A 19,426-nucleotide genomic window follows, 5' to 3' on the forward strand; every position below is an offset into this window, starting at 1 on the left:
ATTCATTTTCGTCATGTATATGTAGATATTATAATGATTTGATTTGAATATAATCCATGTGATTTTACCTGAGAGGTAAAAGTGAAAGTGAACACGTAATGTTGATCGGTGAATCTATTAAAGTTTAAAATGAAACTATCAGTTTGTTGTTATGGTTATGTAGATGTGCATACCAACGCAGATGGAAAACAGGGTATTTTGAAACAGCGTTACCATCTTCTACAGCACAAAATTCTCAGTTTTTACAAAGTACTGAATATTTCGGTAAGTACTTGACTTATCACTCTCAAATAAACGTGACAATACTCCTTATGACATACTGATTTGCTCTATGAATGTTAAACCATAATGTACTATGGATCTTTTCCAAGTTATTGCACTATTCCCAAACTCAACTTTTCTCTCTTCTGTTGTGGCAACACCAATTAACTGATCCTTCTAAACTTGAAGTCACCTTAAAGAGTTCTTACCATTATTTAATTTAATGTGCACAAATAGTTACTACTTCATTTCTTGTGTGTGTTAAAGGCGTTTAAATTTTACACATGTTTAACGTTATTTCTCAAAAACTATGCAACAATGATCCGCGAGTGTCATCTCTTTCGTCTTTGTTTTCATTCCTGATTCGAATTATGAAATTAGATTTAGGTCTTTCCATTTAAAAAAAAAACGTAACTTTATATTGGGTTGGCAACACTGCTCATCTGGTGATGTTACCCAATACATGGATAGATAACCCCCTTCCTATAGTTGCTTTGTGCAGTTTCGCTTCTCTCCCTCTCTTGGTTCCTGTTATAAAGGTGGGACATTATAAATGGTGCACGCGGTATATATATATCTATGTCGGGTGTTTCAGATAAAACGTGAAATGCTTTGGACCACCGTTTTCAAAATGGCCGCAAAAGGTCCTGTATCACATAAAACGTCACGCTTATAAATCAGAAACGGTTGAGAATAAAATGATGAAACAAAAACTGAAATAGGAAAATGTTATAGTGCACATCACATGGTGTTGTTGTGGTGACCCTCAGGGCCCTCCTTGAAGGGGGCCCAGGGGTTAACTTCAAATTTTCAAATAGGAGTATTGGGTGGGTCATACCTTATTAAATGGTCAAGTGAAAAGACACAACGTTTGTTGAGAAGAATTTTTGATTTGGGCCACCATTTTGAAATAGTGCGATCGGGAAATGTCATAGAGTGAATTAAACACAGCGTCCTTTATTTCCACAAAAGGCGCATAATATGTTTCACCTTTCTGGGAAGGAGGGTAGAGACTAGACCATTGTAAAGGGAAATGTATGTAGTTTACTTCATGATTGAAAAAACTGAACAGGACACATTTCTTGCTGAATGTTTCTCCTGTCAGCAGGGTTTATTGAGATCGGATCGATTGAGTGGTCTAGATTGGTAATACGAAGAGAGAGCAACCTGTTTTTTACTGAATAAGTTAACATATTTCTTTGGGTAGTAGTCCTTACTTTTGTGGTTTATGTGTTAAAGTCAGAATGCTGCTCTCGAGCTTCCTGATTTATTTCGTTAATTAGAATACACAAAGAACAGAAGACTAACAGATTTAATTTAGAGAAAATATTTCACGTTGGCCATAGCTAAAATTATGAATTTCTATTAAACATTGGTTCCGTATTTATACAATTGTAACGACGACACTCCCTCTGCCCTGTGCAAACTTCAACAGTGCCTCACTAGCTTTACCTCATTCCTCACTAGCACCAATATCGTATAAGCTGAGCACAGTAGGTCGCGTTCACACTCTATGGTCATTAGTCTTCCTGGAGGCGCAACGAACAATTCCAATGGCAGTTGTCAAATTACTTCGACACAGGTCAAAGCCCAAGAATATACTTTTTGTGACTAATTATGCCAAAGTTACATGTTACAGAAGAGCCGTACAAGAAAGCGGCTAGTGTACTGTAATTTTTGGTGTGGTGGACACACTGTTGTATAGCAACGCTGAAGCATTTGACATGCTTATGTTGCTTAGAGAATGCCGGCAGAATTACAGCGCAGCAGCAGTTCTGTACAGAGAACGATATCCGAATAGACGTTCATTTACACTGCACGCATTTCGATGTCTGGCTGAGCGGCTACGACGAACTGGCAAAATACATCATTCCCAGCGTGTGTCTGGAAATTCTCGAGTTGTGGGCAACTAAGACACCGTTACTGATATTCTTGCAGCTATCGAGACAAATCCACACCTCTCCTGTCGCCAGACTGCACATGAGAGAGGTGTAAGTCCATCTAGTGCTGTGCGTATTTTTCATGAGTATAAGTTTCATCCTTATCATCTTTCTGTACATCAAGAACTCTCAGATCGTGACTATGAACAACAACTTGTTTATTGTGATTGGGCAAGAAACAAAGAAACCCGAGATCCTAACTTTTTCCGGTATGAGATGTGGACAGACGAGGCGACTTTCACGAATGAAGGACAAGTTAATCTACACAATGCTCATTATTGGTCAGTAGAAAATCCACACTGGTTAAGACACAGTATGCATGAACATCGATGGAGCATTGATGTTAGGGGGGGGAGGGGAAGCATAATAGGGCATTATGTTGTTGGTCCTTGGTTTTTTAATGGAGCATTGTCTGGTGAACGTTCCAGCGGTTTCCTTACCAATGATCTCCAACCGCTGCTAGAAGATATACCATTCGGTCTTCGCCAAAGCATGTGGTTTCAGTTGGATGGTAGCCCTGCTCATCATGCACGCATCTCCAGAGAACAGATTAACAATATGTTTCCGTGGCGATGAATAGGAAGAGGCTCTATCCCCAGACCTCACCTGTATGCAGTTTTATTTCTGGGGACGGATCAAGGACATTGTGAACAAGGATATGTCAACAAGTGTAGCAGATATGAAGTGCTGTATAGAGAATTCTCTTCGCAGCATTATTAGAGCGGAATTAGAAGCTGTTCACCGAACATATCATACCAGAATTGCACGTTGCTTTGTCGCTCAAGTCAACATTTTGAAAGTTTATGAGCCAATTGAGCCAATATCATATTACATGTGACAAAAATGGTCAGTGGTGACATTTGTTTCATGTATGCCAATAACATTATTTGTTTCTTTTCCACTAGTATTTTACTACAGTATGCTCACTTATGACACTTCAGACACACGTATGTCGCACTCCTAGAGTTTCCTTCCACTTCGTAAAATACACGTTGCGACTGAATAACTGGGTTTGCTTGTCAGACTTTTCTTGTAATATTTGTCTCAGTTTTGCACTTTTTTCGAATGTCGTAGTAGCATATAATGTTCAAGCTCCCATATTTGAATGGTGGCCAATTCATCAATGTTAGCAGGATTGCACATAGTAGATAATATGTGCCCCACAGTAAAGCAAACCTACAAGACGTGCATGTGTTTCATATGTTTACAATGATGTATCATATCGCATACGTTCCCATTCAAAATATTAGTGTCCTCAGCACCGCATGTTAAGGACCCTGTGAAAACAAAAGGACATTGCATTAAATTTGAACTATGACATTTTCCTAGCTGCCTTTGTTTAATTATTCACCTTCAGTCATTTCTGATTTATAAGCACTAGACGTTTTATTTCCCTACATAAACAAAATCTGTATGTAAACGGTGGCACAGCCGCATTTTTCCTATAAAATTTGTTTCTCATGATATTCCCAACGCATACCAAGCAACAAAACGTCAAATGTCACGCAGTAAGTGTCCCATGATGGCTGGTCCTATACAGCCAAAACCATGCTATATCCACTGCACCTTTTGACATTTTCCTATCTCAGTTTTTGTTTCATCTTTTATTCTCAGCCGTTTCTGATTTATAAGCACTGGACGTTTTATCTGATACAGGACCCATTTTTTTGCGGCCATTTTGAAAACAGTGGCCCAAATCGAAAGTTGTTTCGTTTTTCAAGGACTACCGAATGAGGTATGATTCAATACATGTTCCCATTTGAAAATATGAAGTTGGCCCCTGGGCCCCCTTCAAGGAGTCCTGGGGGCACCGCAACAACACCATGTGATGTGCCCTATGGTATTTTCCTATCTCAGTTTTTCCTTCATCTTTCTATTCTCAGCCGTTTCTGATTTATAAGCACTGGACGTTTTATCTGATACAGGACCCATTTTTTTGCGGCCATTTTGAAAACGGTGCCCCAAATCGAAAATTGTTTCCTACAAAAGTTGTTTCGTTTTTCAAGGATTACCGAATGAGGTATGATTCAATACATGTTCCCATTTGAAAATTTGAAGCTGGCGCACGGGCCTCCTTCAAGGAGGGTCCTGGGAGTCATCACAACACCATATGATGTACCCTATGACATTTCCCTATCTCAGTTTTTGCTTTCATCTTTTTTTTCTCAGCCGTTTCTGATTTATAAGCACTAGATATTTTATCTCAAATAACCTATATATATATATATATATATATATATATATATATATATATATATATATATATATGTAGAGAGAGAGAGAGAGAGAGAGATTCAATAAGAACGTACCAGGCCTATATCGCAGCTAATACTGCACGTAGAGCCTTCAAACAAAAAATTGCATTACCAAATCGTATGTGTAGAATGCAATAAAAATAGTAGTAAGACCAGTGGCGTCTCGTGAATACCTCCAACGGGGGCAACTTCAAAATTAGAAATAGAAAGTGGTATAACTCTTGGAATCGTTCGAAAGGACATTAAATGTCATGCAACTTTTAGAGGACAAACTTTGTCATATCCTTTCCCATTTAGCCGCTAGATGCGTTGTTGCAGATTTGTATCTGACTACCCGTAGCAGACCTTTATCTCAGCTAATAATGCAAATAGAGCAGTCAAACAAACAATTGAACAACCAAATCGTATGTGTGGAATGCAATAAAAATAGTAGCGACACCAGTGGCGTATCGTGAATATCTCCAACGGCAGTTATCTGCAAAATTTGACATGGAAACAGGGGTTGGTTGTGCCTCCATTGAAACAAGCGAACAATTGGAGAAACGTCGAGAGGAAACACGTTGTCATATTTCTTCCTCGTTGGCAGCAACACGGTCGCATTACTAGCTGAAAGTCAGATAGTGCGAGGGTGTCCCGTCACACCAGGCGAATGCCGGGAGGGTACGTGCAAACCATGCCCTGGCAAACAACCGCCGACGCCTTTGCAGGATTAACTCGGGGTCTAAGCCAAGGGTAGCCCAGACCCACAATGACGTGGACGCGCGAGGTATCTTGTGTGCGTACGTACAATATGAAATATCTCCCAAATCCTGGAGCATGTGTTGTCGGCTTGTTTGTCGTTGTTTCGAACAGCACACTCATTTATCGATGCCAGTGATAGTGTGGTGGTACTCTTGTAGATCCAGTAGCTAACATGTACATGACCTTGCTCAAGACATAGTCTATGCGGCCTTGAACAGGTGATTGCTGCTATGTCAGACAGAGGGCAGAAGGAGCGATGCTGTAGTTAAAACAGGTAACACAAGCGTGTAGAGTCCGAGAGTGATTAACCTCTGCAGTGAGTTAAAGTGGTCCGTGTACTGGACAAGGTGTCGTGCATTGAGTTCTACTATCCCTGTGCATTACAAGCTCGTGACAGGACGAATACAAAACTTCCACAAGCAGTGAAACCTCTTTGATTATGTTGATGTTTGAGTGATCGTAGTAGAAGTGTCGGTAGTAAATAACATTCATGCGGTATACGAATTTGGAGGCATTCCAAATGCTCATGATTTTAGGGGGAATGCCGGGAAAATTATAGGGCTGCAGCTCGATTATACACTGAACGCTATTCACAGCGACAAGCTATTTCCCCTAATCTGCTGTAGAGATTAGCAGCCCGATTCCGACAGACAGTGGACGCTATGGTGTCAGGAGAAGAGTCGTACAAAATGAAGACGTTGCCATTGATGTACTTGCCGCTATTGCAGTAAATCCTCATGTATTTTCGCGGCAGATCGCACGAGATCGTGGTATCAGTCAAGGTATTGTCCTGCGTATTCTGTGGAAATCACATTTTCACCCGTACCACCTCTCTCTTCAACAAAAACTAAGTGATGCGGACTGTAATTTACGGCTTCTGTTCTGCAACTGGGTGATCAATCGTGTGAGAGAACATCCGAATTTCATTCATTTCATTTTATGGACTGATGAAGCGACATTCTGCAGTGATGGCAACGTGAATCTCCACAATGCACATTACTGGGCAGCGGAGAACCCTCAGTGGATGAGAGAAGTCAATCGGCAACACCGATGGCGCATTAATGTGTGGAGTGGCATTGTAGGGATTCAGGTCATTGGGCCATGGTTTTTTGCTGGTCATTTAACACGTGCAATGTTTCGTGATTTCTTGCGACACCATCTACAGCCGCTATTGGAAAACGTACCGCTCCATATACGTCAGACACTGTGGTTCCAATTAGATGGCTGTCCAACCCATAATGCTGCCATGTGTAGGGAAGAGCTAAGTGTTCTATTTCCGCAACGCTGGATCGGAAGAGGTTCCAATTCACAGTTTCCTCCGCGATCGCCCGACCTTACTTATATGGACTATTTTTTCTGGGGTCGAATTAAGGATCTTGTGTGTGTGTCAACCGACCAACTACAATTCGCAACATGCAAGACTGCATTACAACAGCATTCCGGACCATCAACGTGGCCGAGTTGGAAGCTGTTGCTCACAATTACGTACAGCGAATAAATCGCTGTATTGCTGTTCAGGCACATCACTTTGAACATTTGTAAAAGCCAGGGGGCGTCGACTACACTCCGCAGAAGGTAAGCTGATTCTTTAGCTCTTTACTCATCTTTCTCCAATGGCTTGATTGCATCGCCTCAGCTTTCTGTCCCCGTGTTTTGATTCATGCTTTGGTAACAGCACATTCGGTTCGTCTTTCTTCGTTGCAACCAATAGTTTCTTCTTCCGTTTTGTTATAGCATCGTACATTGTCCTTCATCATAGTTCTCCCCATCCACTGCGCTTCTGTCGCAGCCATACGGAAACCACTCTCTTCAAATATTGCGTATGTCATTGGTTTCCTGTTTAGAGCTTCATTCAACAGCATTAAGTGTACCTCTGCTTACTGTTACAGTATGTACCCTCACCCCGTTGTGGTCTCTTGCTGACGGCATTGTTGTCGCCGCTTACACGGTGTGATTCCGCGTATATACAATTGTACGTCCCGTTCGTTTTAGACCAGTATTTACTCTTCCCTTTGGTTCCGCATGCAGAAACCCTCGCATCATCTCATTTTGACCTCATAATGCGATTGTGTTGCTGCCACAGAGGAAGAAATATGCCAACGTGTTTCCTCTCTGCGTTTCTCCCATTGTGCGCTTGTTTCAATGGAGGCACAACCAACCCCTGTTTCCATGTCAAATTTTGCAGATGACCCCCGTTGGAGATATTCACGATATGCCACTGGTGTCACTACTATTTTTATTGCATTCTACACATACGATTTGGTAATGCAATTTTTTGTTTGAAGGCTCTACGTGCAGTATTAGCTGCGATATAAGCCTGGTACGTTCTTATTGAATCACATGTTATAGTTATATGAAATAAATGTGGCTTTTTTCAGGGGTGGATAACTTAACGTAACTGTAACGTAACGAAAATAGTTCTCTGTAACAAAATTATTGGTTATTTAATGTAGATAGGTACAAGGTATAACACCAATTTTTGTTACGACACCGTAACGTTATTCGAGCATGTAACGTTATTGTACCGTAACTAATTGAAGGAAAAAATCTGTTTCGGGTATTCCATTCACGCTTGGTGGGAGAAAATCAACAACTGGTACCAGCTGAATGAGATTCTTTCCTCTGCGGGTATCTAATGGAACGAAAATGTGTGGAACAGAAGCTATTTCGTTACAAATACTATTTGCCACATGAGTAACACAGTTGGTCAGACAGGTTTGGTAAAGGTATTGTGTTCATCAGTTACAGATCTTATCAGATCTTTAAAGAGTTCCTCGGACATGGTATCTGTTGCATTGTTCTTCAGAGGGTCACATTGAATTTCGTTCTTCAGGTGGTGAAGCAGAATGAATATTTCACTTTCATATGTTGTTATTGCAAATATGAAGTAGAGACAGGGAGAAAAAAGAGATCGATTTCTGTGAATATCATAGGAGGAAGTCAGTCACATACAAGGAAAAAGGCAGGTGGAAGGGGATAGCAGGGTCAGGGGGAAGCACACAGTGAGACAAAAGTAGCAAAGGGGAGGGAAAATAGACAATCTCTTTCATTCTTCATCTTGCTTTGTTTTCGTAGCGCTCTTCGCTGTCCACAACAAGAGTAGGATTAATTTATGTAAGAACTGTTCCATGAATGGTGGGTGCAAGCCTGTGAAAATCATATTATTATTATTATTAAAACAAAGCCCACAAAATAGCTAGGAAATTGTGTGATGCATGGCCACGTCATTGGCTATCAATCTGCATTATTTTTGGAATATTTCACCGTTGTTTGCTGATTCTTAATCCAGGCACATCCCCAATTTGTTCACTATATTGAATCAAACTATATTATTATTATTATTATTATTATTATTATTATTATTATTATTATTATTATTATTATTATTATTATTATGTCTAGCGAGCATAGCCTAGTGGCTAGCGTTCTTCTTTCGCAAAAGGGAGATCCTGGGTTCAAAGCTTGTGGCCTGCTACCCTGACCGGTTTTACCAGCTTATTTCGTTGTTCCACAAAGTGAATGTCGGGATGTTATCTTTAAGCATAAATCCTGTCTGATTTTCTCCTTTCCTTTTTCCATTATTGATGTTAAAATATTCTGTTGTAAATTGGCCTTAGAAGCTGCATTTGAAATATTTTGCATAAATAAATGAATGTTTAGAGCACGCCAGGCACGCGCCCAGATTTTTTTTGTTGTTTTTTTGTTTTGTTTGGAGGTATCCGAAGATTTTTGCAGGTCTAATACGTATATGTAGTATTTGACCTGTGTTATTCAACACCCGAAAAGACGACAATTGTTAATTAGTGCCTCTTATTAAACATGATAGAGCTAAAGATATTAAAATTTTTAGCCTATGTCAATCATTTCGATGACAAAGAAGTATACTTATAGTAAGAAAGTTCACAAATGTTCGTCGACTTACGAAGTTTTGTGGGGAGGAATCTGAATCCTGTGGATCCCCACATAGGCCTTGGTTTCAATTCCCAGTGGGAGCTAAAGTACTTTTCCGGCGTTGATTCAGTATCTTGAGACAATGGAAAAGCTTACGGTAGACTAGCGGAGTCCGGTTACGTGCTATGTGTCTTCCTTTTACTTAAGGAATAATGCTGTTGTTTGAGGTTGCAATTCATCAAGTATAAAAGGGGGAAGGGAGTTAGTAAAATCAATCTCATGTTGAAAGTTTACACATGTAGGCCACATGGAAGACAATATTTCAATATACACTATGTAAAATATTTATCAGTCAAAACTAGGTGTATATTTTCGGGTCGCGGACATAAGCTCACCGGCATTAAGCTCACCTATGTTAATGCAAAAGCGGACAAAAGCTCCCCGGACATAAGCTCACCACTAATAATATATTTGTATTATAAGATAATTTACGAAATAAAGAATACAATAATGATAAGTAATTACATTTATAGATTAACTAATTTAATTGCAAAGGAAAATAAACCTGAATAAAATAAATAAGCAACGGAAAAATAGGTTTCTGTAGTGCAATATTTTCACAATTAATATTGAAACCCCAAAAGGTAATAGATTTCTTCCACTTCCGATTTTAGTAGAGGGATTAGAATACAGACGAAATGTATATTTTTGGGACGCTTAACTGATTGCAGAAAACAGCTTCTTGTTATCTATTATAGATTTATTCTATAACTCTCAACGTTAAAACAGGAAGTTTCTGATTTTCGACCACAGAAGATGGCAGCTATTTTTAGAACGCTGAATAGAATGCAGAAAACCGCTTCTTACTGTCACAATTCCTGTTCTATGGATATGACTATTGAAACCGGAAGTGGTTCATTCCTACGACTTCCGGTTTCAATTGAAGATCAATAGAGGACATGAAAGGTATTCTTGCAGTTGCGAACGAGAAACTCATCAAGGTGGCGTTCACACACAAGCATTTCATATATATATATATATATATATATATATATATATATATATATATATATATATATATATATATATATATACAGGCATGAGCGCCGATTCTAAGGGACCAAGGTGACCCGGGACCCCCCCCAAAGCACATGTAGGCCCCCTAATTGTATTTAAGAAGATATAATATTTGGAATAATTTGAATGCAATTTGTTTTAAAATCCTCATATATGCCTTCTCCATCTAAATGAGGCCCCCCATTTTACAGAGAAATCGGCGCCCTTGTATACAGGCGCGGATCCGAAGGAAGGCTGTAGGAGCTATAGTCCCCCCTTGACGATCAGGTATACACTGGTTAAAATGGGCTTCAATTCTGCTTTACACTGGATAAAGCTGCAAGCTATGGTTTAGCCCCTCCCTTGTTCATATCCTGGAACCGCCACTGTATCTATCTATCTATCTATCTATCTATCTATCTATATATATATATATATATATATATATATATATATATATATATATATATATATATATATATATATACACTATATATACAGGGCCGGATTTAGGGACTACAAAGGTGCACTTCCCCCCTTTGTTGTAAATATACACTATCTAAAATGAGAAGCGAGCAGTGAAAATAGCAACACATTCCGAAACTTTTTGCCATCATGTTTCTGTTTGGGGCTTAAAAGAAAGCAGAGCTTTGCAAAAGCATGATTTTCTGAAGGTTGAAGGAAAAGAATTCACCAAGCAAAATAATATAACTTTTGTCAAGTAAGTAAGAAAACATAAGGCAAGAGGAGAGAAGGACATTTTTGTCCTGCATTCCACTTGCGTCCCTGCTTAAAATATTTCGGCCAGTAGTTACTGAAAAAAAAGATACAACGTACAAGACAAGTCGAGTCGAGACTGTCGACGACCGAGCCTAGACATAATATATAATGATCTTTATTCCTTAAGCCAGCGTTTCCCAACCGGTGTGCCGCGGCACACTGGTGTGCCGCGAATGGGCCGCTGGTGTGCCGCGAGAAAATCGAAACAAATTATTAATTCTATACGAACCAAATTGCAAGACAGGGGAAAATGTATATTTATATTTCACATTACTATGAACCTCTACTATAAATCTACAATTTTAAATTTCATACTGTGTTACTTTTCTGTACATTTTTAATGTTGAAAAACGTATTTATGTCATGACCATTATTACTTCTTTATTGTTGCAGACTATTTCGTAACTTGAAATTTTAACATATCATTCAATAAATTCAACAAAGCAAGCATGCTTACAAATTACCTACATTTGTGTTTTAAAAGTATAGGAGATTTGTTTATTTGTTCGTTATTTAGTGATCTTCCCTTTTAGTTAGAGGTTAGATACAGTTTTCGAAAGAGAAAGTGGATTTTTAAAAACCCGAATCCTATATTTCATTGCTATTGTTTTCTATTTTAAAATTAGAATGAAAAATAAGTATAATGATTTAGCACGGGGGAAAATCAGTGATCGAGCTTTCTTCTCTGTAAGAAGGAAATTAGTAATCACATTAAAATACCACGGTAATTATATATATATATATATATATATATATATATATATATATGGGTGTGCCGCGAGAATTCAAGTTACACCTGTAGTGTGCCGCAAGTTGAAAAAGGTTGGGAAACGCTGCCTTAAGCGATACTTGGAAACCAAATTTGATTTAAATCTGACCAATACCAAGAAATAAAGTACAACATACAAACAGAGCCGAACCGAGCCTGTCCTTTGCCGAGTCGGCCACCAAGTATAGAGATGTTTATTCTTTGGATAATGGGCTATCTGCACACCAAATTTCGATTATATTTGGCCAGTAGTTACGGGGAAATAAAATAGAACACACAAGGCAAGCCGAGCCGAGCCTATCGCCGACCAAGCTCGGCCATCACATGTAGTGATCTTTATTCCTTAGATGATTGGGTACTTGTACATCTAATTTGGTTTAAATTTAGGTGGTAGTTACCGAGGAATAAAGTACTACATACACACATACTTAACTACTACATACACACATACTTAATTACATCTGGAGTAAAACTACAAGCTCCCTTATGCTTACTAAGGAAACTAAAAAGAAAAGTTCTAACATTACAAATGGAACATACTTCATGTAAGCAGAATCCACTTTCAACATTCCAACACTAATGGGGAGAGCTTGAGGCGGGTGAGCCCCCCTGACTACGCCACTGCACTTTTGAGACACTTGAGAGCTATCCGAATGGAGAAAACTGCTTTCATCTACCGCTCTTGCTCTATGTAGACCAATATTTATTGAAACGAGAAATTATAGTTGAATGAACCACTTCCGGTTTTAGTAGAGAGTTAATAATAGAGATTAAATATGTTCTTACGAAACAGAAACTCGGATCTTAACACGTATTACGTTTTTCGATCTATGGTGATCAATAATCAAACCGGAAATGGTTTATTTAAAGCACTTTCGGTTTGAGAAGACTATTTTAATAACAAACTCACTTCCTAATTCTTGACTCTTTTACCAAATTTGGTGATGATCCATGAAATACTTTATTTATTTATTTATTTTTGTCACACACTGACACACGCGAATATGGTAAATATATAATGGAGTTTTGATAAACTCTATAGTTATTCAAAAAAAAAAAAAAAAAAAAAAACTTACAACGAAAACTTGATTTTTGCCATCCCTGCACACAATTAATCCGTTCTAACCACAGAAACATCGTACTGTGTGCGTTTTTGTGATAAATATTATAAAATGAAAAGAAATCTATCCTTCCAGAAAACAAAAGAAATAGGCAAATATATAAGAAACATTTAGACTTTTTTGGTTGTACATTTGTGAGTGGAAGAGATTAAAGCTACTGCTTCGAAGGAGAATCCATCCGTTTCAACCAACAAAAGATGTAGAAAAGCAATTGGAAAGATATTCCATACTGAGGTTTCAAAGATCATTATCTTTGTTCTACGAAGTATTTTGTTGACACGTGAATCATACCAACTTACGGCGAAAAAGCACATTCAGATAGTTGTGTCGTAAAGTTGTGGGAAAACAGTGGGAAGTGGGAGTGGAAAGGGAAACTGCTCAAGGCATAAATGATTATGAAACTGGAGGGGTAGACACGGGTTTCACTTTTCAAATTGCCATAATACATCCCTCCTCAGCATTTGTTCTTCAAAGAATGCCATCCATAGTAATTCATGAGGTTTGCAAGTGGTCTTTTGACTCTTTACCTGCAGTAACTCAATACGGAAGAATGCATTACAATTAATCCAAGTAATTAGGTGCAAAATTGTGAGTCATCTGAATTGTATTACTCTTTGGCAACAAAATTACCAGTTCCTAAATGCAGTATTTTTAAAGATATTTATGCATTAAATTTTACATATTATCTTATGAAGATTCTGAAGCCTCTGATGATGGGAAGACATCCCCTTAAGCTGTAGGTCATGTCTGACAGTGGTGTAGTCAGGGAGGATCACCCGGCTCAAGCCCCCCCCCCCCCCCCCCCCATTAATATTGCGATGTTGAAAGTGGATTCCGCTTACATATAGTATGTTCTATTTGTGATCCTGATGTTAGGACTTTTCTTTTCAGTTCCCAGCGTAAGCTGACCGGATGTTGTACTTTTACTCCAGATGTACTGTAATTATGTGTGTGTGTATGTAGTACTTTATTCCTCGGTAACTGTCAGCTAAATTTAAACCAAACTTGATGCGAAAATACCCAATCATCTAAGAAATAAAGATCACTACATGTGATGGCCGAGCTCGGCCGGCGATTGGCTCGGCTCGGCTTGCCTTGTATGTTCTATTTTATTTCTCCGTAACTACTGGCTGAATATAATCGAAATATGGTGCGCAGATAGCCCATTGTCCAAAGAATAAAGATCGCTATACTTTACAAAGCGACAGGGCAAAGGACAGGTTCGCCTTTACAACAACAAAAGAACTACGAATATATTTTGTTTGACGGAAGGTGAAGGGGCTGAAGTATAATTTTGAGTGTGAGAATGTATTCATTTGGCCCTGTACATTGTCAGTTATTCGCTTCAAACGCCATATTTCTTACCTTTTCATGCCGGCATATGTAATGACTTCTATATATTGATTTGCTATATATTACAGGCACGCCGCGAAACCTCAAGTCTGAATCCAGCAACAAGATCATATAGTTTTTTTTTTCTTTCTTTTTTCTTTTCTTTCTTTCTTTCTTTTTTTCTTTCTTTTTTTTTTTTTTTTTTTTTTTTTTTTTTTGCAAGATATAATTTATGCAAATGTCTATCGCCAAACTAAAATATTCAGTCATCATTGGCGATCTGGCGATCGAAAATTCCAACCTGGCGACCAATTTGGTACATGGTTTTTGTTTTATATTACTTAGGCACCAGACAAGGGTTGGAAAAAATAGTTTTATTTTTTTTATAAAAAAGAACAAAACGTGTTTAAAACATAAAAAAAAGATGTTCAAAACGTTTTAAACATGTTTTAAAACACAGACGAAAAAAAAACATGTCTTAAACATTTTGAACAGTTTAAAACACGATTTTTAACATGTTTCAAAATCATGTAATAACTTATTTCTTAGGACTTTTTGCTCTTTACTAGCAACCGACCTTCTCATTTATTTTATCCTGATTAATAACACTGTGCTGGGTACAGAATATTTCAGTATAGATTAGTAATTCTCAACTTATTTCATATTCCAACCCCTTTTTATTACACCCTCTTGCCAGTGATTCTCATAAGTACTTTCTTGGTTGTAATTAGCTTTTTAGGTAGATTTTAAAATCTACCTACTGTGGAGATTTCACACAATCTATCAATATGCATGGTGAAACAAAAGTCCTCACCACCCTTGTGCGTTGAGAACGGGTTGAGGGAGAATGATGAAACTTTTAAGTGGTCTGACACATCAGATAGTGCTATCAAACATCATGGCTGGCATCTTTGATTGGAATTCAAAATTTCAAATACAAATGGAGTCATGTTACGTGTTTTAAGGCTAGAACTTTACCAGAAATACGCTTGTGCGGTTACTTTAGCCTTAAAACAAGTCATTTCGGAGTTACTGCTTCTGAAAATTTCCTAATTATGCTCTTAGGGGCTAAATTCGCGTTTCATGGAGGCGGGTGTGATTTTTAATTGCAAAAATTTGATTACTATTTCAGAACACTCATACTAATAAAATTATCTTAAAATAATAAATTTTCGAAAACTATTAGTTTGATAGTTTGAAGCACACTTCATGATAGTTTGAAATGATAGTTTGAAGCACACTTCATGTTGTGCTAACTTTAGAATATTTTCTGCAAGCCTATGTAATTGGTTGTTTTTTAAGTCAATAATTCATTGAAGAAAAGTAATATTTGAGGCGTTCAGAGCACTAGGGATCCAAGTCCATTTTCAATAAGGTTCAGGTTTGCTCAGCAAATGAATTCTATTTCCAAACGTAATATTTTCGCAGTCAAGAGTCCGCAATAAGTATAACTAAAACCACGTTAAAGGCCGTGGGATAGTTTCATATGACAGCCGCTAGATAGGGGCGTCAATGGGACAGGAGGGCATCCGCCCCCACCCCACCCTGAATTTCAGACTTTGGGGGCAGTAAGGCAGTTTTAAAAACCTTTCGATAAGCAAGATCCAACAAAATAAGTTTGAAGTCCTTACACCGAATAAATAAGGAGGAAATACAGATGATCGAAACTGGAAAGTTGTTCCAAATGATGTCGTTTTTTCTTCCCGTAAAACTAATGTTAAGCGATTCCAAGTTGTACGGAGACTGACAAGGTACATTCGCGAAGTGTCCCCTCGGGATTCGTGTAACATTGATTCAAATGCAAAGTTCTCCGTGGCCCAATGTGTATTGTACTAATTTAAGCGGCCCATAACGGTAATTTCCATATTTATGGGCCTTCATATATATACGGAATTCAATTATACACTACTATAACACTCGGACACAAAGTTGCTTTTAGTTTCTTTAGATTTCACTGGACATGAATGGCATATGCAGAACAAATTGAATCAAGTACTCCTTCTCTGATATATGTTACCCACCTTGGCCGCCATCTTGGATTTAACTTTCGGTTTTTCAAATGGCAATAGGTTCAAATGATACATCAAATTAATGTAAACTTTTCTCGGAATTTCATTGGTGTACTGAGTTTTATCGTAGCTTGTATATACCATTAAATGTCAAGCACTTCATATTGAACCAAATAGAAAGTTGTGCAGGGCCCCGTGTGTATATGCAATCTTTTATGTGTTATCGTTGATGAAATATTCTCTGAACTTATATACATGCAGACACACAGATGTCAATACGGAAATGGTAGGTCTTCACCCAAATCTGGCCGTATCTGGATCTACATTAGGCATTTTGACAGAATACAATACTTCCTTATTATATTATAACATGGAAGTAATAACAATCACTCATGGAAATGTAATAAGATTATGACACCTATGTTGTAAGGAGTTTACCAGTTAGAAATTGTTTTGATTTGTCAACATCAAAAACGTAATCGTAACTGATATTAACCTGCAATGTCTATTCGCAAAGTGGCTGGAGGGAATGAACATGTAATACCTTCCAAATGGTACAAGCTACGGTAAAATACATTACACCAGTGAATGTAAACGTAAATGTCCGATGTAACACTTGCACCTATCTCCATTTGAAAAACCAAAAGTAAAATCTAATATGGCGGATCTAAGATGGCGGCCGGGATGGGTAACATGTGTCAGAAGCAGTACTTGATCCAATTTGTTTTTCATATGCCCATATTCATGTCCAGTGAGTAACATCTAAATAAACTAAAATGAATTTTGTGTCCGAGCGTTATGGTAGTGTATGATAGAATTCCGGATATATGAAGGCCCATAAATATGCCAATTACCGGCATGGGCAGCTAAATTTAGTACAATACACATTAGACAGCAGAGAACTTTGTATTTAAATCAATTTTACACGAATCTCGAGGGGACACTTCACGAATGTACCTGGTGAAAACCAACATGTAGGCTACTATATCAACGAATGCCTGCGATATATTAATTTCAGAACCGCAATTTAGAACCGCAAGAACCCTATGTTTGTTTTCTGAATACAACATGAAAAATTTGTTTCCATGATAATTCTTTTATTTACTTTTTAATATCAGTTCTACAAGTAGTACAACCTTCGACTATGACACTTTCTCGCAAGTTAACTTATAAGCATTTAAACAAAACAACGAACATTACAAATCAAAGGGAGAAAATGAGACAAAATAAACTACAGATTACCACATTGCCACGAGAAGTCAAAACATTCACATGAGAAGAAAATAGTCTTCTGGATGGGTAGCACTTTTTGACAATTTTCTTTCTCTGGCAGATTTTTTTTTTTTTTTTTTTTTTTTTTTTTTTTTTTTTTTTTTTTTACAAAAATAAAATAAAATAGAAATATGTTTAAAGGTGCAAAGGTGCACGTGCACCCCGTTCCTTGTAAATATACACTACCTAAAGTGAGAAGCTAGGAGTGAAAATAGCAACACTTTCCGAAATTTTCCTCTGTCATGTTTCGATTTGGGCTTAAATCAAAGGGAAGTTTTGCAAAATCGATAGTTTAAGTCAATTTTCTAAAAGTTCAACAAAGGGATTCACCGAGAACAGATACTTAGGATTTCCAGGGCATTTCCTCATTCACACCACAGGTGCCTAAAGGCATTTAAAAAAATCCAATTCAATTCAAATGTAGGCCTACTGGTAGTTATTGGTTAACCCCTCAAAAGATCCTTTCTACCAAATCTTGTGTGTTGGTCCCCCTTGATGAGTTTCTCGCTACGCCACTGATGTCTGATATGTATTTGATTTATAAACTAAATTGCTTGCAAGCAAATGAAATGTCCTTCCTGCTTCCCTGGGGGCCCAGTATATGTGTAACTTTGGTGTATGTAGCTCCGGGTTCGATCCTTGTTGGGAAGTGAGCTCGAGCTTCAACCACATTGGTCAGTGCAAGACTGTTGTAAAATAAACATATATGGTGACTACCGGCAGTGAGCTCCTTCATGCCTCGTACGCGCCTTTCGCCTGGAAGACCCGGATTCGATTCCCGGAGTGAGCACATGTGGTTTCGATTCCATGTTAATCAGTAGGTCCCGTCTCATAAAGCCTCGCTGCCGAAAAGGACGTTAAACTCCAAATCAACTCAACTATCCGCAGTGTCATCACAAGAAGTAAAAATCTTATCAATAAGCTTACATTAAAAACTTCACTCTTTGATCATTTATCTTTTTCCTCTTTTTAAATACAGAGCAATCAAAGTAATGCTATTCTCAAAGGACATGTGCCTGAGGGCCTAAGGTGTTTACTGAAACTTAAGTATGAGGAAAAAGAAAACAGACTGAAAAACGTGGAATTTATTTACTAGTATAATGGAGATTCTTTTAAAGCCAACCTTAGACTCCCTGTCGTCAAGGATGTTTAAACGTTACTCAAGCGTAACTCCAAGACCATCAGAATTGAAGAAGATGAAATACAGGTACAAAAGGTAACCGATAAAGAAAAGAGAAACATAGAAATGGTACTCATCATAACAAAAATATATCTACTTACACAAAAATGTTCTGCAGAATTTCAATACGTTTCATATCGCTAAAATCAAGGAACAAAACCCTTTGGATTCGAGAGAGAACTGGTATTTAGTGGAACCAGTTTTATCTTAACAATCTCAAGCAGGTACGACATACGTGGGTATTTCGAGTAACGCTAATCCCTTGGTGACCGTAACTACAATACCAAAATGCAGAATGTTCCATTGAGTAACGTTACTCAGCGTAACATAATTCAGAGCGTACCATTTTAAAAGTTACACTGACCAATAACGTTATTAACTAGGTGCAGAAATGGGTTACAAAATAGTAACCGTAACAGATAACAAATTGTAGATATTGAACATTTCGTTAAGTTATCCACCCTTGGCTTTTTTATGTAAGTTTCTGACACTTATTTATGTATACGTATGAAAACACTGTCAGATCTTCTATATAGGGAGTATTTCCTTCGTGATGAAATCGTTAGGCGTAATGGGAATTAGGCCAAATGGAATTGGCATTTCACCTAATGTGGTAGATCCGATTATTATCTGTGATTGATGGCTGAAAATGTGTTAGGCAAAATGGGAGTTAGGCCAAATGACGAGTAAATTGCTTGCATCAACTTTTTATATTCATTTCTTTGGAATGGATGCTGAGCGAAGATCATTGCTCTGATTTGCAACACAAATAAGCAATTCAATTTAGAAACTATAAATGCAAACTGAATACTATAAATC

General features: G+C 37.9%; 1 protein-coding gene across 4 annotated transcripts in view; it reads right to left on the bottom strand.

Moving 5' to 3' along the window:
* Positions 1 to 19,426, bottom strand: part of LOC145670289 (xylosyl- and glucuronyltransferase LARGE1-like) — a 290,539-nt gene that overhangs the window by 65,681 nt on the left and 205,432 nt on the right. The window lies entirely within an intron of this gene.

Source organism: Thermobia domestica, chromosome 14 (genome assembly GCF_964235325.1).
Source record: "Thermobia domestica chromosome 14, izTheDome1.hap1.1, whole genome shotgun sequence".
NCBI lineage: Eukaryota > Metazoa > Arthropoda > Insecta > Zygentoma > Lepismatidae > Thermobia > Thermobia domestica.